Source organism: Watersipora subatra, chromosome 11, assembly GCF_963576615.1.
Source record: "Watersipora subatra chromosome 11, tzWatSuba1.1, whole genome shotgun sequence".
In the NCBI taxonomy this organism is placed as follows: domain Eukaryota; kingdom Metazoa; phylum Bryozoa; class Gymnolaemata; order Cheilostomatida; family Watersiporidae; genus Watersipora; species Watersipora subatra.
In genome coordinates this window covers 7,438,698-7,461,823 of record NC_088718.1, presented here as the reverse complement: position 1 = coordinate 7,461,823, position 23,126 = coordinate 7,438,698, and the positions used below count along the sequence as shown (strand labels likewise).

The 23,126-nt window shown below is 33.3% G+C and overlaps 1 protein-coding gene across 1 annotated transcript in view; it reads right to left on the bottom strand.

Moving 5' to 3' along the window:
- LOC137408220 (dual specificity protein phosphatase 16-like) overlaps positions 1-23,126 on the bottom strand; it is a 63,209-nt gene that overhangs the window by 36,119 nt on the left and 3,964 nt on the right. The window contains exon 2 of the mRNA XM_068094637.1: positions 21,182-21,275. The gene's annotated coding sequence lies outside the window, so the exon portion shown is untranslated. The remainder of the gene's footprint in view (positions 1-21,181; positions 21,276-23,126) is intronic.

Here is a 23,126-nt window from a genome sequence, read left to right as displayed (position 1 = left end):
CTGATCAAGAGCAAAACTAACAGGAAACTGATGAAAGGTGTATGTCAACATTGACGTAAATATGTATGATACAAATGAAAATATTTGGCTCGAGTAAAACAATTTCATTTGACTTGGCCAAACAGAACTGTGACCGAGTATGATCCAAGCTTTAGACTTGAGCTCCTCAAATTTCTACAAGTACTTTTTAGGGGTATGCGCAAGACTACTTGCCGCTAACAATTCCACAAACTTGCAATTACTTTCAAAGAAACTCTAGCGAATAAATGAAGACCTGTGAACGCATCCAATAAAATCTTTTTTAACATTCACTAAACACGCCTGTTACAGAGCTGTCTACTATCATATCCTACATATGCTAGCTATTCACAAACACCCCAGATATTAACCTATAATGATGCATCGAGAGGAGTACACTCATATTAACAAGATCGGACATACATCATACACCCTACTATTGCAGAAACCTCTATTCCTTCTACAGCTGTGAAAGAGACACGATCAGAATTCAACTGTCATGCGCATGTTCCATAGAGCTATTGATATGCTTAGAGAATATGAATGCAGCCTTGATCCTAATGTATGTAAAGGTTTATTCATATACATGTAACTATTGAATTTTTAATATATAAGTATATATAAAAATTACATATTAAAAATTATATAATTATTTTATTTGTCACAGATTATTATATTAGATTATATTATCACAGATTGTTCTCATTTAACGATGGGGTTACGTTCTGAAGGGACTGTCATTAAGCAATTCCATCATTAAATGAACCATCTTCGAGCCCCCGTTGCATACATATAGGCTATTTACACTGTACTTATTTATCTTTATTCTTTCTCTACTTTTTATTGTCTATTTTAATAATACGTGTGAAGTTTTACCAAGTAAATTAAATTTCAACTTTTTCATTTAGCTTTTGTGTATGCACAAGCGTGTAAACAGATGTTAGGATACTGTAAATTACATTGCGGCAGATGTTACGCATTTTTAGCTATCCTCTATGTTTACTGCCTTGACATTTTTCTCACCCCTCTTACCAGTGAACATTTGTATGGATCATAGGTTTTCACAATGCTTCAACTATTGCAAATATTAGCCTGACACCCGATACTCTAAATGTATAAAAACCAAGTCATTTTTAGCCTACATACATGTGTAATATACAGTATGTACATTTATGGCTGCTTTAATAGTTTTAATAAATAAATTTTATTTTTTTATTTAGTTTATTTAAGCATATTTTGGACAAATTAAAACAATTTTTAACATGCCGTCGTAATGTCGAATCATCGTTAAGCAAACACTACATGTACAGGTAAATAAAATAACAAAACGAAGAATAAGGAACATTACACCTCAATGAGTGGACTTAAAATTTAAATTTAAAACATAAATACATGTTGTCTTATAACGTAATTAATTTTTAGCAATATATGAGCCACGAAATGTTTTGAGTGCATGATTAGACATGTATGCTGTCACTTTATCTACCGTGGTGTTAGCTCTATGTGTTAGCTCTATGGAGCCACTGAAACTGCGTCACTCTTAAAATTCAATCAAACTCCCAGCAGAGACAGACAATCAACTGGTTGATCTAATAGATTGTCACGCTGAGGTACATTTTGAAATCAATGATTATGCTGTTGAAGTTGAGAACCCTTTGACAACTCGTAGGCAGCTGGGAAAGTCATTGCAAACTAGGAATCAGAAAGCACCGACTATGGGTGCTTTGGAAACTAGTCCGTTAGCAGTTAAGTTTGTAAACAGTGAATCACTACGTGACATTTCTCAAAGTTCAAAGTAAAATTGACCAATGTCTAAATGTGATGTAACAAATACGCGGGGTGGGCCATGTCAGCAAATTCTTATGTTAGAAATTGAGAACTTTAAATAGTCACGCAGAAGCCGCCATTTATAAACTGCTGGAATAGATATGAATATAAAACAGATGCTGCTGTAAGATATAGCAACTAGTACTCCGGCAGTCTAGTGTGCAGTGAATGATTGTCAAATGTAGTTACTTTACGTAAAATTGTCCCAAAATGCCGCAAAGCAGTTGGTGCAGGCATCGGAGTGATAGTCTTCCAAGCTGAATGTTGAGAATTCAAATCCCGCATGCTGCAATCTTTTTTCCTAACATCTAACTACGGTTTCAGACGAACAGACAGACATGGCTCTTATTATAGTAAAACTGATTGTTAACATCCAGGGCCAGCTTGACGAAATGTCGAAGCAACATAATAAAGTCTAAAGAATTCTTTTTAAAACAAATTTGTTAAAATAAAAATTTTCCGGGTTGCAAAAATGATGCAATTTTCTGAAATCCCGTAACTAGGATATAAAACTTAATATTACCTTGAACAAATGAACAGTCTTCATTGATGTTACAAAGCTCCTATCTGACATGGCATAGCCTAGATTGAAACTTTTCCTCTTTCATAAACATTCGTATTGTTTACCAAGTTATCAATATTGCACAATTTATCATCCCTTTTTTAGAAACAAAAAGATCCTACAACCAAATCCGCTGTAATCTTATTTACACAATCCAGTTCGATATAAATACATCTGATGAGACATCACAGCTGGGTAAGCATGCAGATGTCGAAAAATCTTTTAGCCAATAGGCACGTTTGCGCTGCTTCAAGAAGTTACTCTAAGGTAAAGAAATTTGTACATTATTCAGACTGTACTCTGTCAAACAGCAATCTGTCTAGTTGCAAAACGCTGGGCAATACCAGGAAAATATTCTGGAGCCTGTTGCCACATTCCTGATGATATGAAAAAAATGTGTCATGTCACCCTGTAACATTATATTATCAGTGTTATTTCTTCCAACCATATTCTATACTTCTGGGTGATAAGTATCATCAGAAAAAGTAGAAAAATGTCTTTTTTTGGAAGTAATTTTTGCTTTTGGCTATTAGATCCAATTTTATACAATTTGTTATGAAAATCAGTACTATTTGAACACTGTTGCAAATACTAGTATATGTGTATGCGTGTACGTGTGTATGTATGTGTGTATGTATCTGTGTATACATGCGTGTATGTATCTGTGTATACATGCGTGTATGTATGCGTGTATGTATGTATGCGTGTATGTACGTATGAGTGTATGTATGCGTGTATGTATCTGTGTATACATATGTGTATGTATGTGTGTATGTATGCGTGTATGTATGTATGTATGCGTGTATGTACGTATGAGTGTATGTATGCGTGTATGTATCTGTGTATACATATGTGTATGTATGTGTGTATGTATGTATGTATTGTGTATGTATGTGTGTATGTATTGTGTATGTATGTATCTGTGTATACATATGTGTATGTATGTGTGTATGTATGTGTGTATGTATGTGTGTATGTATGAGTGTATGTATGTATGTGTGTATGTATGTATGTGTGTATGTATGTGTGTATGTATGTATGTGTGTATGTATGAATGTGTGTATGTATTGTGTATGTATGTATCTGTGTATACATGTGTGTATGTATGTGTGTATGTATGTGTGTATGTATGTATGTGTGTATGTATGAGTGTATGTATGTGTGTATGTATGTGTGTATGTATGTATGTGTGTATGTATGTATGTGTGTATGTATGTATCTGTGTATACATATGTGTATGTATGTGTGTATGTATGTATAATCTCTTACTGGTAATAATAAATTATCAACAAAAATGATGTTTTTCGTTATATGCCAGAAGAAAAATGAAAAACAGGAATGAGGAACTGTTGAGCGTATTGATTGAAAAAGTGTTTTAGAAGTTGGTGGGAATGCAGAGAGGAGTTTGATAATGGAGTGCAGTTCGTAGTAACAGAAAGTTCATAAACTGAAACATACAATGGTGGACGTACATAATAGGGCTACTTATGATTAATTTAACATTAGTTATTTTGAGCTAACAGCTTTTAAATATGATTATACATATTATATTATACATACTGTGCAACATGATATCTGCTTAGTTTAAAACAAACTAACATACCCAACAGTGTTCAGGTAAGTTCTGCTTATGGCTTCACGATTTCCAACAATCACCAGATGATTTGATATTGCAAATAGAAGATTCGCGACGGTATTATTACGTAAAAACCTTGTAAAAAATTAAAAAACTGTCTTGTGTTAGTAATAATTAGAAACATTTGTTTCATGAATGCCAGTGAGCATGGAAAACCGTGGAATGAACTTATTATAAAACTAAAAGGTCGGTGCATTTCAGTTCCAGTATTACTCTCTAAAAATCGTCATGTGTAAAATAAAGAGCCACCACGCAATTATATCGTTTATACGATTGGCTATATACCTTTAGATGGTCGCGATTTTCCATCGTCTTCCTTAAAGGTTGACTTGCAACAAAATTCACATTACCGTTATTTGATATGAAAAGATTCACCATGTCTTACTCTGTTGTGTGGTAGGTGCAAAATATGTGGAAAGGTGATTACAAGCTCCTTCAAACTAAGACTAAAAAATTAAACAAATCTTTACGGTAAGTTCTAAGATATCACTGCTAAAAGTGATAACATTACAATGACGATAAAACAGACGCGTAAGAACAATAGACATGGTTTTATTGAATGCGTGAAGTATATTTGTGAAAATATTTCGACGAATAAGGTTGCATGAAAGTGTAAACAGAAACCATCTCTCACAACTACATCACATTTGAGCCGTTTTTGAAAGGGAATCCAAACTACGGGAGTCTCGTGTGGCTGCGATTAACTGTTCGTTTTTGAGCTTTTAAGAGCTTGTAATCACGTTTCCACATATTTGGCACTTACAACACAACAGAGTAAGACATGGTGAATCTTTCGATACCAAATAACTGTAATGTGAATTTTGTTGCAAGTCAACCTTTAAAAATCATCGCTACACAATTAAATGGTCACATCGTAAAGCTCAAGCTTTGCCCTAACCTTGTATCATTCTTTCCCACTCTATGAGTATATCTATCAATCTATCTCCCATGATGTAGGCTATGTATCCACGCCATATATCTACTTAGTGCTCATATTACACGATTAATTTGAAACTTGGTAGAGGCATGAACTTAACCTCTTCTAATCAAAAGTAATGTAAAACCATGATTACAACGAGAGAAAAAAACAAACATCTTAGTAGCATGTTTAATGAGTTGTACACTGATAAGAAAAATTGTGAAAAAAGTGGCAATGACCAGTAATGGCAAACAACTAAATTTCATATATAAAATTTCTATAAAAAAGAAACTATGATAAAGACAGAATGTTGTGAATATAAACACAGTTTTGAAAACTACTAAGCCTGGCAGTCCAGAAGGCTGTGAAAGATCGTCAGGTTTGCCGATAAAGTACAGATGATAAGTACATCTTCACAATTAGTCTGACATGCCAGAAGGCTGTCAGAAATAATTGTGTAATTATTACTGACGAATTACGCAACTATTTCTGACTATAATTATTATTTGTAAATATTACGATTGGGAAGGATGTTAGAGTATCGGTCTATCAAGCTAAATGTCAGGAGTTCGAATTCCGTTTAAAGAAAGCTTTTATTTTAATCTCTAACCATAGCTTTGGAAGTACGAACACAGCTCTTATTATAGTAAAAGTTCATTCATAAAATAGAAGTAATAATCAGAGCATTCCAGGTATGGTTTGGCAGCGTGTCACTTATGCAGCCTTCAGAGGAACACAAACATGTAGAAAATGGATATTTTTAATTCTGTGCACAACTCTATTTTCAAAAGCACTCAAACTGAAATTTTTATAAAAATGGTAGTAAATAAGCGAATATTACTAGCTATGAAAAGTTTCAGAGAATAACAGCTCGTCGATGCTGAGATGTTTGAATTTTTCTAAGACAGAGAGTACCGTATGCATATATAAATGCCCTAGCCACAGTATACAAAACACTATTCAACAGGTACTGTATTGTACATTTTCTTGTACACAGACTTGTAGGCTATTAGAATCCTGCAATCCTCATTGTATAACCATCAAGAAAAAACAATCGTGAGTCTCAATTCAGTTTAGCAAGTTGAATGTTATGCATGGCATCTGTGATGTGATAAACTTGCACGTACCATACTTTTCAGACTATAAACCGCACCCCTATATAAGCCACATCTGCTTTATTTTCCAAAAACGATAATAAAACAATACATAGGCTGCACCTTTGTATAGGCCGCAGAACTCAGGACGGTGCTTTTTAACACGGCAGCAACTTTCCGGTTTAAACCAGAACAGTGCCTAACGGCACTGTTTCGTATTAACCGACGCTTTTTAACATAGTGCCTAACAGAACAGTACTGTTAGTCATTGTTTCGTATTTTCTTTCACCACTAGAGGTATACTAACCGGAGATTCTGGTTAATGCGCCCTATATAGCGGTGAAAAAAAGCCACAGAATAGCCGTACCCTTATATAAGCCACATGGCTCTAATCATCAGAAAAAAGTAGCAGCTAATAGTCCGAAAAGTACGGTAATATTAGTAGATTTTATCAGAAATATTTTAATTTAATAATTAATTTTTTTAAATCGATATTTTTCCATCATTTGTGATTGGTTTTGATGTTTGAGGTTTGCCTTAAGATTGAAATCGATAAAACTTGATCACGGTTGAAAGGCTAAGATCTTTAGTTGCAGAGAGACCGACAGAATGAAGGGGCGTAATGTTGCAAGTTGAACGCAATAGCCGATTTCAATTATAGCAACGATAGTAATTAGTGACATCATTTTTCACTTAAATTTTTCTGAGCGTTTTAACCAGGATCAAGTTTTATCCATTTTAATCTTGAAACATCCTGGCAGTCAGATCACCTCAAACACCAAAGACAATTGCAAATGATAAAAAAAATTAATACTTTCTAATAAAATCGACAATGCGAACTCATACCAACTCAATACCAATCTAGTACCAACTCTTTGACATCAATGAAATGCCACACGTAGCCATTAATCTTTAGCAAACATTAAATTACCTCATGAATTTGAATGAATTATTACTGGATAGCAACGTTGACAGGAATAACGTTACAGCTTTGACCATTTGACCTGACCCTTTGACCTTGAAATAAATATATTTTATAATTGACAATGCTTGTGTCTCCTCTTGTGCCCTCAAGTTCAGCACAAATATTGACCTCTAGTCAAGAATCATTCACGGTTAATCTACCTTCTGAAGAATGTTTTGATTTAAATATTTAATTGCGTTAGTGGGTACGGAATCCTGTGGGTATTAATGATGAGTCATATCTAAAGTTTCAGCAGAAATAAAACATTTGCACATGGCAAACAATAAACAATTACAGGAAGTTTCTGTTAGAACTTTGGTTCACAAGCACTGAACTTGACAGATTCCTCCTTTTTTGATGGAATTACGAACACTGCGTTTCCATGCTTCGAATGAGTTGCTTCCACTTCGAGTCATAGAAATAGTAAGATTTAAATGCATTCAATGTCATGCGACTTGCCTGGCGGTTGAGAACTTTATTTAACTGTAGAGTTTGGTTCTAAGCGAGTGGTAAGAGAGCCTTGACAGCCAATGAGGTTATTTGTAAGAGCGTGGTTGAGAGCTAGGGGAATATCTTTGGTTTTAAAAGACCAGTCCTGATAAAACATCCAGTCTCTCGCATGTTTTATCAAGTACTCCATGACAGTTGCCATTTTGTATACAATATGCATCAAGCCTCATGTTCACTGCGTCTGCGTTCACCGGAGTTGCTTCCAGTCTGAATCATGCAAATGGTAAAATACGAATGCATTTGACGCTATTTCATTCCGCTAAATTAATGCAAAAGCATCCGTTGTGAGAGTATTTCGACGACGTAGAAACACTCACTGCTGATGGATCCAAATCAATAATGCTCGGCTAAGCTCGGTCCAGTGGAGGTAAAAATTTCAGCACACTTCAGCCAGGAACCACACAGGTCTCTGCTACGAAAAAAACGTTTTATCACTACTCACAACTGTTGTTGCTTGACTTGTTGCCTTTACATGAACATTCACATGTCAAAGATGGTTGCTCATCTGAGGATGATGAAATAATTACACTGCTTTGTTAGTGCAACTATTTGACTATGCATGAGTTAAAAAGTGACCTTGACCTAAAATCGAGTCCACTTTAACAAGTTTTGTTTTGAGGGATACCTCACTAATCTTGGAAAGATCTATATAATGGAATTCTGCATCGTTGAAACCGTAGGGCGCTAATTTGTCAGTAGAAAGCAACTCCAAACCTATTCAAAGCATGGACACGCAGTATTAGTGAGGCAGCAGTAGGCACTGACCAAATAGTTAGATGGATATTATGACTAAAAGTGTTAGTGTTGAATTTTAGGGAGTAGCCTACCATAGATCCCTAGCTGATTTCATCAAAGACCATGACTAAAGCGAAACTGAAAAAGGGCTACCCATGCATCTATAAAGCATATCATCTACAATATTGATTGCACGCCAAGTATGCTCGCTATCAATGTTCATCAGCCATTTGTATCGGACGAAATTGTATTTGGAATGTTATTGTTGATTGTATTATCGTAATAATCATTCGGATAATACATTTCGGAGAAGAGCTTATCTTACTGCAAAAGTCACTGATTGGTTTACAAAATCTTTACGAACTGATACTGTCAACTTCTACCTACGATCAACCTACAAATCAACTTTCTAGCCTTTGATGTTAAGGTATTTTATATCCAAGGTAACTTCCACATTTGATATCCAATGTTTTTCGAAGCATCGCAGTTCAGTACATAAAAGCAGACGGAAAAGCAAAGATCGGAGGCAAAAATTAAAAAATATATATAAGCAAAGTTAGTGAAAACGTTACATAGTTAGAGTAACTATTTCTGTGTATTTTTATCACTTCATCTACCTACCAGCCATCTATCTACACTGTTGTTCACTGAGCTGAGCATACCCTGTTATTCACATGTCTCGGAAAACAGTTAAGATTTAACCTTTTTTTACTACTTCATTGAGCTTCCTACATATAATCTAACTTTTTCATATAATGCATTTCCTTTAGTACATGTATGTATGTATGTATGTATGTATGATTACACAAATATGATTATTTTAGTACATGTATGTATGATTACATATACATGATTATTTTAGTATACGTATGTATGTATGATTACATATATATATGATTATTTTAGTACATGTATGTATGTATGATTACATGTAGCTGCAGTAGTTTCATGAGTTAACTTAGCATCTGGGCTCTCAAAGCAATCAAAATAAACAAATAAGAATATCCGCTCCAACAAATGACGACCTTGACAAATGAAGACCTTGACAAATGAAGACCTTGACAAATGAAGACCTTGACAAACGATGACCTTGACAAACGACGACCTTGACAAATGTCGACCTTGACGAACTACAAATTTGACAAACTACGACCTTGACAAATGATGACATTGGCAAACAATGACCTTGGAAAACAACGAGTTTGACAAACAACGAGTTTGACAAACAACGACCATCATAAACCATGACTTTCACAAACGACGACCTTAACAAATGATACAGATCTCGCAATGCATAGATTCTGTATGTAGATTTTACTCTACATTTGCATTGTTCAGCACCAGCTCATAGATATACACACACAACAATAAGCACTCAATAATTCTAAGGATGCTTGTAACGAGGAGAAAGGCGGTAATCCTCGCTATTTTGTGGCCCAGATTTCACGCCTGCAGTACTTGGTGGGGTAAAAAATGTTCATCAAAAATTGACGAAAATAAATAAAATGCGTAAATCTCTCTCTTATACTTTGACCCGGTGAGATCTCTCCATGAGCATCTCTGTGATAGCAGCTGCCACGGTTCACTGTTTTCCTGTCACGCTTTGCAAAATTTAAAAAAACAACGCACTTGCGATGCCTTATACTATGCCTTTTAAACACCCTCAAAAGCGTCTAATAAAGTGGTGGAAAATACTTGTCATTAATAACAAGTGACTTCATCAGATGTGAGTTTAATAGTTTCTATGTCAGGGATTTTCACTTTTCCTAGAAAGTGCTGGTGCCTATTAACCATGAAAAATAAGAGATATCACGACGGAATGAGTGCAAAGTGCTAGAACAAAAATAAGAATCAACACATCTTTATTAAACCTGTTTATGTTAACCTTCTGTGTACCAAATTGAGGTCTTAAATATAATGATGTACCCAAGATGTCCTCGGTTTATTTAATTTAAGACAGTAACACGTCAACAAGTACCTACGCAGTCACCTGTTTCTGATTACTTACAATCTTCAAAGTTCAAAAACTCTACGTGTGGTCTCCAGCCTCATTTTTAACGGAACATAAAATAGAGCAGAAAATAATAAGATACTATAAATAGAATGTTTTGTATCAAAAAAATTGACACAGGTGTGAATAGTCTAGCCTTAATGTGACCCCGAAGTCATCTAAAACAATTTCAATAGGCGTGACTAATGATTTCCAGTATGTTTGTTCTAGTTGAAATGTTGCTAAGAGTATATTTGTCCCATACTACATTCATGATCAATTTATGTAAAAAAAAACAAAAGTCAATCTTTACTATAATAAAAGCAGTGTCCATCCATCTATTCGAAGCAATGCTGAGCAACATTAGGAAAAAGATTGCCCTGCACAGGAATCGAAACCCAAGGTATCAGAATCAAAAAGCAACCACACTACCATTACACTATTTAGTCATCTTGCTACATCAAATGAATAATTATGAATGTAGTTATTAATCGTGATGATCTTTCACAGGACACAAGACTGGCAAGCATACGATTGTACAATAATATCTTCCTACCATTTATAAGGTCTAAAATACTGTTTTGTGATTTACAACATTCTGTACATACGGTGTAGAGTTTTTGTATAAATTTCTTGCTTCTAACTTCTGTTAGTTATTCGCCATTACTATCAAGTACCACTCCTTTTTCTCTATGGTTTTATCTGTGTAAATCTCATTAAATTTACTGAGACATGCTACAAAGATGTTTGTTTATCTCTCCGTAATCAGTTTTTTATCCCTTCTGATTAGGAAGGTCGTATTTATTACATGTAAAAAGATTTAAATTAACTTTGTAATATGAGCATTAAGTGCGCATGTCATGGATATATATATCATGTGAGGTGTATTGATAGATATACACATAGAATAGGAAAGACACATACAGCACCAAGTTTTAGGCAAAACTTAACTGAAAGCTGACGAGTCTTACACTACGCAGATGATGCACAATTATATATAAATTAGATATATATAATATAATTATATATAATATATATATAATCCCACGACCAAACAGAGCGAAGCGATTGGTTGGGAGATTTATGATAAATGCACATGTGCACACAACTCCTGAAAATTATTCATCAACAATGAGACGATACCCTTGTATCAAAATTTCATCAACAAATTTAACCATCGTTTTGTAGAGTCATTAAAGTATAATAACAATACAAAACACATACAAACCTATTTAAATATGTTACCAAGTCTTTGTAAACCGTCGTTATTATCTTAAAACTTACCCATCTGATCGGATTATACACAAATAGACAGATTTATTTTGACGAAAATCGTTATTAAAACTTGTTAAGCCTCACTTTTATAAAAGTTCAGACCGGAAATTGAAACGCCGAGCGACAAAGAATAGAACGATTAAGTCGTGCGCATTTCATGAAAACATAACGTGCACTTTTCTCCAGTCTATAGCATTGTCGAATTGCCGAAGGTTTCGGTAATTAACGTAAGGAGTACTGAAATCGTTTCATTTTTGCCGATTTCAAATTAACTGACATTTCAGACACATTTGAGTGCTTTGGTATTCTAACTGATGTCCAACGCAGTGGAAGTAAAGGAAATGACGATGATATTTTTTTAACAATTTTTATGATATTACGATATTTAATTATAAGTTTGAATATTCTTCTTGATACTTCTTGATATTGTTAGCTATGACGTTTTGAAATGTAAACAAAATTGTGCATTGGTTTTCTATTATTACTGTATTACTATTACTAAGTTTGGATATTCTTTTTGATACTTCTTGATATTGTTAGATAGGACGTTTGTAAATGTAAACAAAATTGTTCATTTGTTTCCTATTATTACTGTATTACTATATTAATAATATTGGTTATTCTAATAATATCAGTGCATTTTACTTCTAATATTTCTCCTATTGCAGGGGGAGAGATATAAACATATAATCTTTTCCTTTCATTATTGCTGTTTGTCATGACCAAACACTTTTTTAAATAGATTTTCTAAAAATCTATATAAATATCACTTCTTGATATTGTTAGCTATGACGTTTTGAAATTTAAACAAAATTGTGCATTGGTTTTATATTATTACTATATTAATAATATTGGTTATTCTAATAATATCAGTGCATTTTACTTCTAATATTGGCCAATATTGCATTTCTCCTATTGCAGGGGGAGAGATATAAACATATAATCTTTTCTTTCATTATTGCTGTTTGTTGTATATAATAACACCCACACCCAGTACATTACAGCTACCATTGCAGTTATCCTATTGCACTGCAGTGCCATTTGACTGCTAATATTGCATTTCTCAACCATCAGCACCCTTTCTTTTTTCCAATATCACTTTGGTCGTGGGCTGTATGACAGTGGAATTTCTAGTTATATATAATATATATAATTAGATATATATTATAATTAGCAATAATAATATATATAATAATATATATAATATAGTTATATATAAAATAATATATATAACTATATATTATAACTAATAATATATACATGTAGTTAGCAATATATATAATTAGATGTATATATTATAATTAGCAATAATAATATATATAATAATATATATATATATAATTAGCAATAAGTATAATTAGATCTACAAAACCCGTCAGTCCAAGATAACTAACATCAGATTAATCACAAGTATTATGTACTCATATCTTAGTAGCATAGTTATTTGTGTTTTAAAACAACATTGTTCAAATAACGTAGCTTTTATAACCTGCAAACTATACTTAAATATGAACTTTCACAAGTTTTTAGTAGATTTTATCAGAAAGTACCTTGTCTGTATTTTTCTCTCATTTATAATTATTTTTATGTTTGCTGTGATTTGACTTCCAGAATGTTGTAAGATTAAAATCGGCAAAACCCGATCGAAGTTAAAACGCTCAGATTAAGCAAAAGTACGATTATAGAATGGTCATCATAAAAGGGTCATCATAGAATGGGAAAGTAATAGTGAGTAAAGCCTGATTCCTATATCGATTGCGAGACCCGGCGGTAATCTTGCGCAGCAAAACGCTTGCGACACTAGGGGGCTTCTGTTCACATTAAGCTGCATCGCTAATAACCTCGTGAAAAATGTTCGCTCACCATGCTGTTTTGATAATGCTGACCTTCACCTGTATAGTGCACTTCAGGAAGGTTTTGCCTGCGGCTCTTCACAAAATTTGAACAGCACGAAACACTTGTATTGCCGCCGGCAACTACCGGCAGTACTCGATGATACCACTGATAGCTTGCGGTGCTGTCACCGGTGCTTTGCGGCGTATATGGGAACCAGGCTTTAGATACATACCTGAGTACCAGCAGGTATTTCAGCTAAGCAGATACCATGTTGCATAATAATATGTATAATGTGTGTTAAATAACTGTTGGTCTAAAGCTATCAATATTAAACTAATTATAGTATAAATACATATAATAGTAGTTATATATACATATAAACATAATAAATTATTACAATATAATTATAATATATAATATATTAATAGATATAATATTTTAATATATTATATTAATATTATTATAAGTATTCTATATTATAATAGGCCTAATATATAATACTTATAATAAGTTGTATAATATTGACTATTATATGTACATATACTAGTAATATACAGTTAGAGACAATTTGGTTATATGTACATCATTACATGTATTGCAGTAATAAAAAGTGTACATAGTTTCTACGACCCTGGTAAAGTGAGAATTAAAAGATTAAGACAAACAGATAGAGATAGAATGCTAAAGAAATGTTTGGGCATGAGAACTTCTGTTCAAGCGGCTAGAGATGCTCTATATGCGCTAGTCTAGTGTGTAAAATATTTCATCAAAAAAAGTTGTTTTTGTGAGAGGAATGCATCGCAGCGTAAAGAGAAGATATATTAGTTGTTCTATGACGCAATCAGCTACCAGGATGTTTGTTTACTTCAACCTGTCCTAGTAGCGTATTGCGTGAACAGGAAAATAATTATGCACAACTTTCACAAACAAATCACTCATCGATTGTGGTGATTCTCCAACAGGAAGTTCGCATTGCAACCAGTATGTACCATGCTAAAGCACGAAAACAAAATTATAATTGCAAATGTGAGTCTTAGAAAACTAGAATCACAGATTAGACAAGCGGAGCATAAAAATTGGTTGGGGTTGTCTGCTTTTTCTTGTTATTCAATTTCTCTTCTGTACCAATATCTTATAGTATCACTGCGAGTTAACCTTTTCGCAGGCAAGTTTTTTTGGGCAATTTGAGACCCCTGGGCAGATTAATTTTTCAAAAATTGATGTAAAAAAAAATCATTGATACACTTATTTATGATATTGTATATGCGTATTGTGTTTTTATTATACAGGTAAATACAAATAAACATTTATAAGTCAAATTCTTATATAAGGGTTTCGCTAGCTATAGTAATTTTGGAAGCATTTGCCCTTGCAGAGGCCTACACCACAATCTTGACACCATGTGCTTATTATTGTTCCTCTATAGCTTTGCCTTTGTCTATAGCCTTTGGAGGACGCCATGACAGTAAAAGAAAGTTTATTCATTCTGGGAAAATATTCAGAAAGCAGTAACAGAAGCATAAACAAGCTACAAACAAAAATCTCCATTTTATTCAAATACGATTTTTATTTCAGATTTTTCGTTCGTTTAGTATTGCAAAAACGATCATTTTTTTTCTCAAAACGGCTAATTTTTTAGTTGATAACAGAGACCAATATATTTTAGTTTACTATTAGCAAAAAACTAAATAAAAAAACGCAATAAGCTAACCAGAAATCAATTTACAAAACACGTTCGCGTGGTGACATAATAGTCGATCTGCCTATTGGTGTTAGTATCGCGAAACGACAATAATGTCGCTCTGCCTGCCAAAGGGTTAACAAAATGTGTAGAAGTTGGCAAATGCTCTACATCGCTGAAAGTTTGAAGCCAAACTCACATGTGTTATTATTTCGCTAAGAACACATGAGTAAGGTTTAGATTGCAAAAACAAGGACAATCTGGATAATGAGGAGAAATACAAATTGATTGCAACTTATTTACAATTTATTTACATCATTGTTAATCTTATTACTCTTATTATAGCATTCTGGAGCTAATATCTTTGATTTGAAAATGATTTTTAACCTTACATTTCAAGTCACTGTGACGTTTGTTCATCGGAAGCGCTAAAATGTATCTACAACCATATTAAAATGAAGCGTATTCCACTATCTGAGAAAAGTTGGCAGGTGCCATTACTTACTGCAGATAATTGAAATAGCAGAAAAATGTGAGAGACAACGTAATAATCGATACCAAATCCCTCTTTGGCTCACTTAGAGTGAGCTAGTTGGTTTGTTTGTTCCTATGGTGCAACCACAAAACATGTTGGTATTTTAATTCTTGATAAAAAATATTAAGCATTCACTGCTCATTTATGTAGCTCAGCACATTTTAAACCTAAATTTAGTAAACTACCAGCTGAATACCTGGCATTGCATGGGTACAAAAAAAAGTTTTTGCACAAAAAACAGAATATCTTTTATTTAAGATATAGGGCCTACAACTTTCACCATTCTAACTTTAAAACCAACGTGTTCATTTATTTCTGTGTGTGATATAAGTTTAATTAAGTTTATGCTATATCTATTTATATTTGTCAAAGTATGTCTGTAGCTTCGTCATTCCGGCTATAATAGCGCACGCTGATTATTTTAGCGATGCGGCCACGCGTTACGATACCCCTGTTAAGAAATATTATTTGTAAGGATCGATTACTATATCTGTGGCCCAGGCCAATTCTTCTCGCGCGGACAATTATGTTGTCTCCGTATTCAAGTTTTGATGAATAGCTTCTAGCAGAACAGTAACCTTTTTTATACACTCACACTTGTATGCAAGAATTGTTATTATTAATTCTACATATTCAGGATATTTTTTTGTTTTCTCAATTCGTATTAACTGTATCATTGCCGAGTCATTTTTTATTGTAATCGTAGCAAAACCAACTTAATTTAGTTATTACTTGCTAATTATTCCACACTTAAATTTAAAAATTTTCACATTTACACCTAAACCTTTTTATAGCCGTTTTATTTTTTTTAATTTATTTGACCTGCACGAAACATTTTCCTCATGATATGAAGTTTAAAAGATGTTTGACAAAGTTTGAAAACCTTTACAGTTGTTTTTATTTTCTTTCTTAATTTATTTCAATTACACAAAATACTTTTAGTATGATATGTAGTTTGAAAGTTAGAATGGCAAATGTTGTTATATGTTAAATGGGTCTGTCCATAATCACCGTTGCAACATTTGGAGAGGTTTTTTGCATGCTTATTAAGGGTCCTTTGAACTTATTAAATGCTATATTCTGATAAAGCTTGCAATTCTCTATGAAATGATATATTGGTTATGTGCACAACTCGTCTAGTTTCTTCAAACATTTCAAAAACATGTGTCACTCTGGCAACGTTAGAGAACTGCGATTTTGAAGTTACTTCAACTATTTGAAAAAATCTGTGATTTATGATACACCACAATGGTCTTGCTTAGTTTTTATGTTTACAAATTAATTTTCTACCCAAAAAGTTTTTTATTACCCGAGCAACACCGGGTAGCACAGCTAGTATACATATATTTATAGCATTTTGGGGAAGTCTGGGGACACATTTTTTTCTAGTAAAATTCTTCTTTAGTAACTTAGTGCTAGCTGAAGTAAGAGTATTTTAATTAATTGCCATTATAAATTGGCAGGTGTAATAACTATGTGCACAATCATTCCATAAAGTGGCAAGTAAACCGTGTGGCATAGGTGATAGCACGCCTGTCTACAGAACCAGGGTTTCCAAGTCCAATTCCAGAGTGCAAAGTGGGTTTCCATTCCTAAAGCTTTTTTGTTATAACTGAACACGCGAGCGAGGAATTACGTACTGCAAAATCTCTTATCGAACGACACCTCTATTTGACCGCCACTATAGGAGAAGGGTTGAAAAATAGATTACCACCCTCTAATTGAACACCACTGCTTTGATACCCTTTGATGTTTAAGAACCCATTATAGAAAGTGATCAGTAGAAGTATCCACAAAATAGTACTAATAATGACTCGGTTATATCAATAACAATTAATTCTTTGATTAATAACAATCAATTCAATTAATTATTTAATTCTTAAATATTTTTGTTTAAAAAATAATAATTTTGTTTCTGCAAGTATTATAATTCTGGTTTCCTTATTTCACTTGTTCTTGAACATATGTTTGTAGCATTTAATAGATCAATAGCATACAACTTGAAATTTGCAGGCTTATAGCTTATTATTAAATAGCATCCTTGTGGCTACTCAAGCTCACAATGGATCGACGCTCGTTGTACATAAAAAGCCAGTGTTGACTGCAATCTGTAGCAAACATATAAATGAGTGTAATGAGATTTAATGCAACATTGTTAAATAGAGTAATAAAATAAAAATATGCCTTCAAATTCAGAATGAAATAGAAAATTGAAAGCTCCAACAAATTGCAACGCAGGCTATAAGATCATCGCAGGTTAATTGCAAGCAATAGATACCAACTGATAGAGATATTTCTCGGCTTCCTAATGCGCATTTATTTAGAGATCCACAAGAATTTTTAGGTTAATTAGCAGACTTATTACACCCAGAAGGGGCTAGTGTCGCTCCGCTCAAAGGAGAGTGCTAATATAGGCGTTATTCGCTTCGCACGAAAAAGGGATGAAGTTATCTTCCCAAAATTCTGACCAGCTATTTGAAAAACACAACGCCACCCTCTATTTAGGCATCACCTCTAACAAAACGCCACAAAAAGAAAAGGGTTGAAAAATAGAGCGCCCTTGTGTTCAAATAGAGGTTTTACGGTGTATAGATGTTCTATTCTATGATATCGACTCACTACCATCATATGTTTGAGTTTATGAACTCTGTTACTACAACATACATATCTCTATTCCAACTCCTCTGTTATACTATTTAGATAACCAACTTTTAAAACATTTGTTCAACTCATCCTTTAATTCCAGATTTTTGCCTTTATATTTTCGTTTTGGCATGTAATGAAAAACATCAGTTTTGTTGATGTTTACTAATAACTGTTATAGACATGCAACTAAAAATTCATTCATTCACAGGTAGTTCTTCCTGAACTGAAAAGCTTGTAAGCACAGCAAGTTACTGTAGGCAATAGAAGTGGCAAAAGGAAATGTAATAGAAATTACAAATTATTATTTATACACAAAAACTTCCGAGTGTGAGCAAATCTTTAAAGCAGATGCTAAATGCTTCTAGAACTTTCTAGAGACACAAAATAAAACAATTCAAACAACTAGTTAATATATTCCTAGTGTGGCTCAATGAACAATCAATTAGTAGAGCATTGAAATTAACTTTAAGAGTTGCGACACCCTTGACAGCTTCTTGAAGGAGAAATGAGTACGGCTAAGTAGGGGAATGAGAAGGTTACTTTAATGAAGAACAACTTCCTTGTGGAATCTTATACTTGTTTGGTACACTAGAAGTAGCACATGTTGATGGCAAATGTGAAATATTGTCATTATGGCTATGTAGCTACTAGATCAACTACATCGTAAATATTCACTATAATAAAACCGTGTCTTTCATCTAAAGCCACGGTAAAAGTGCTAGAAAAAAAGATTGCCGTGCATAGGAATCAAACTCAAATATTCCGTTTTGCAGCCGAGCATGCTAAAACTACGCTACTCAACCACCTTTATAAAGTGAAGAATAATTGTTCACATAGTTATTACACCTGATGATCTCTCACGACGCACGGATCTGCCAGCATACTAGTATATAATAATATACAATCATCATAACATATAGTGCTTTGGACAACATATTATTACAGGTTCTTTTGTTTAGATTTTTATGTAGATTCGTTAAAAACTGGCTGATAGCTATTTTAAACCAACCTACGTAAAAACCCAAAAACTAATCACTAACTAGTATAATTATGGGTGTCATACTTTTCATTCTTGAGAAACAAAGAATCTAAATACATATATGTATTGTGTGCTGGTGTCAATCAATGCTAGCAGTATTATACCATTATAGCAAATAGTGCAATAGCAAGCAAAATTTAGTATCACTAGCATGCTGGCAGTCTAGTGCGCAGTGAGATCGTCATGTGTAATAGCTATTCACACAATTATTCCGCAATGCAGCAAGGTCATCGAGTGGCGTAGTTTGTAATGTTTCTGGCTGTCCAACCATCCAAATATCTCGGTTTGATTCCTGTCTGCGGCATTATTTTTTCCTAACCTCAAAACATAGTATCGGACAGATGGACACAACTCCCGTTATTGTAAAGATTTGTTTTCAGTTTTGCTGTCATGCTTTACAAAAAAGCATGTAAAATCTTTTAGCTCTTGCTGCACAAAAAATATGACAAAAGTCTGATTTCACTTTGAAATATTGTGGTAACAACGGTGAGAATGCAAAGTTAACAGCATTTTATCGCACCACCGCATAAAGGGGAAAACATGAAACAAATCTGAAATAGATTTTGACAGATTCACATTAGAACAAATTATAGCTGGAAAACAAAGGCAAAATTCTCATTAAAGTGAGTAACAAACAATTTTTGCAATTTTTCAAAAGCAAAAAAATCTTTTTTGTCTTCAATTTATATTGAAATGGAATGACAAACATTTTATGTGATGAGACGGTCCAGCTGGCTAAACATTTTCATAGCTGCGGCAAAAATCTAAAAGGTCTGTTGTTTTAACATTTCTATATAAAGAAAAGATGAGGCATGCTACCTCCTTGTTTACTTAATATTGTTGTACGCTTCAACAACAAAACTTAAAAACTTATTAGTTTATATTTTGCTGACTTTAGAAATGCTCAGAAATAGCATATTGACAGCATATGATGGTTTGTAGTCATCACAACTAATCACAAGAGAACTGACCTATTTCAGCAAGAACGGCAATAAAATCTCCATTACTATGACTTGTACTAACAGTTCATAAAATGAAAATGAGGATTTGAAATTTTAAAAAGAAGATGCAGACAAAGACAGGCAGCAAAAAGTATTTATTGTAGAATTTATTTATTATATTACAAATATTTAATAAATATTTATAATATTTATTTATTGCGCAAAATCTCTGTGGACGTTGTAATGCTAGTTGTTGGTTAGTCTTGGTTGGCAGCGGCACAACAACCAAGGCAGTTTGTTTAAAAATTTCCCATTTTGAATGCAGCAGCAGTTGGCAAGGAGTTATCACACTAACTCAAACCAAAGCGCAGTCTAAGCAAACTAACAGTTCCATGGAGGAGAACTTTGGTCCAATAAAAATATATTATCCAATCAAATTGTCCAAATATAGGCGAGCATTAACATCTCAAGAAAGCAACATTGTTCCCATCTTTATCAACATGTTTAATATTATTTATATTATTATTTATATTATCAACATAAATATTTCATGTGAATTGACTTCTTGTGATGGAATTGAGTAACCATTGAAGGATACTGTATAAATAGTACTTTAACTATATTCTGTCAAATTCTACAAAAAAGTTACAAAATGGAAACACTATTTTCCACATAGCTATGTAAATTTTTTACACAGATCTTCAATAGATGTACTATTGAGTCTATTCAGCATTTCTAACATGACACAAATGGTACAATTAGCTTGAGAGTGTCTAAAATGGTGTTTGCAATTTATAACTCAACTTTTATAAGAATGTCACTTAGTTGCGTACATTTAGTACTTAAATTTTATAAACAATATAATGTCAGGTAATCACACTCGAGGTTCACTTGCACCTGTCTGTGGCAATCTGGCCAGTTGACCAAGATTAACGAGTAGACAAATCTACTAAAACAAACTTGTAACTCTCACCATCACATTCAAAGGGAGCACAACTCCATGGGACTCCGCTGATAAGCACAAGTAAACTATAACTCAGGAACCTTCAAGGCCTTTATTTATCAACCTGTAATAAAAGACATATTTGAAAAAAACATAATGCAAAAAACTACAAAAACGGCATCCAAATTGTCATACTGCAGTAGATGCTCCTACAACGAAAATAATCTGTTCCGAGTATGTTTACGTTATCTACAGGGGTTTATGTTATACGAGACGTAAAACACATTTAAATAGCCTAATAATGTTCAAGATCTTTTCAAACTTTATCAAAAAAAGAAATATTCAACAATTTTTAGTACCAAGTACCAAAAAGGGAGTAAAAGCTCAGGCACCGGATACGGAGTCTTCAAATGCATTGGCAAATATATATAAGCCAATAAAAGTGCAATGAACTGATAGTAGAAAACGAAAAAAATAGATATAAAAGATACACCAAAAACCTCAAAACATCGGCCGCTTTCTCTCCCAAGTGCAGTCGAAGAGAAAATGCTACTTTTACTACGAGACTCATTTTGCAAATCAAATTTGAGAACTTGCGCCAACTTGATGCTTTACATTATGTGGAATTTTTTATGTAGTACGGTGCTAAAACTTTACGTAAATTATTTACATTCAGTGGAATTTATGTATGTATTCTTTCTGTCATCATACAGCTATGAACATCAGCATTGTTGATGAGAGTTACATCAGCAATTACAAAGCCTGAATTTGTCAAAATCATTTTAAAACAGTGGAAATACTGCATAGATGTGCTATTCCATCAGGAGCTTTTTTTATCAGGAGCAGAAAATCTTGGTCTACAAGAGCTTATGCTGCATGTCCATAGCATCACAAAATGCCTCCAAATACTATGACAAACAACTAACAGAAATAGACTATCATTACATTTATTTACTTTTGCTCTAAGAAAAAATATATGTTGATAGTCAGTTTAGTAACATTTAATAGCATCAAATAGAGTCAAACCAGAACATGATTATCAGGTCAGACCAAGGAATGCTTCTTTTATGTTAGGTACAGATCTAAAAAATTATCTATAAATCAAAATATCTATAAAAATGGGCTATTATAGATAAATACGGTAGATCTAGTAATGAGTTCTATAAAAATAAACTAACCAATCAAACTCGCCGATAACCATTAATACCTCAAGAAAGTAACAAGAAATATTAATATCTCAAAAGAGTTCTATTATTACCAAAGTATTTAATGTGAATAAAATGCTCGTATGTGAGGAACACCATAAAAAAGTATGTAAGCGTGAAAAATCATTAAATGGAAACACTATTTGCCACAAACATGTTAATTTTCCATACACGTCCTTTGATAGAAGTATGTGTATTCAAGTCTATCCAACATTTCTAACATGAAAAAACGGTGCAACCACCTTTGGCATATTTAGAATAAGGTAAAATTTAACTGATGTGTGTGGCTACGGGTTGCACACATTTTTACCAAGAAGATAAGTCAGAAAAATATAATATAAACTATAGTCAGCAAATCAAACAAAGGAAGGTTCGCTGGAACAAGGGTATCCTACTCAGGGAAAAATTCGTTTTTAGGTTTATTAGGTTTTTTGTCCAATACACTTGAGCATAAATTTTAGACTTGCAAAGTTATGCTTCGCAAGTCTAAAATTTATGGTTTAAAGAAATATGAAAATGGTCATTTTCGCATTTCTTTTAACCCAGCAAACCACTTTTCTAAAAACCCTCTATCAATATGCCAAACAAAATTAGTCTGCTTGGTACAAAAAATATTTAGTCATTGATGACAATAGGAGTCGCTGTTTTTGGCTTTCAAACCAAAAGAGTATACTTTCATTATTTTTAGAGCAAGAAGCAAAGGTGTTGGCGCTGTTTTGGATTTTTCATATACACAACTGTAGGTGCAGAAATCTCATTGCTGAAAGTTA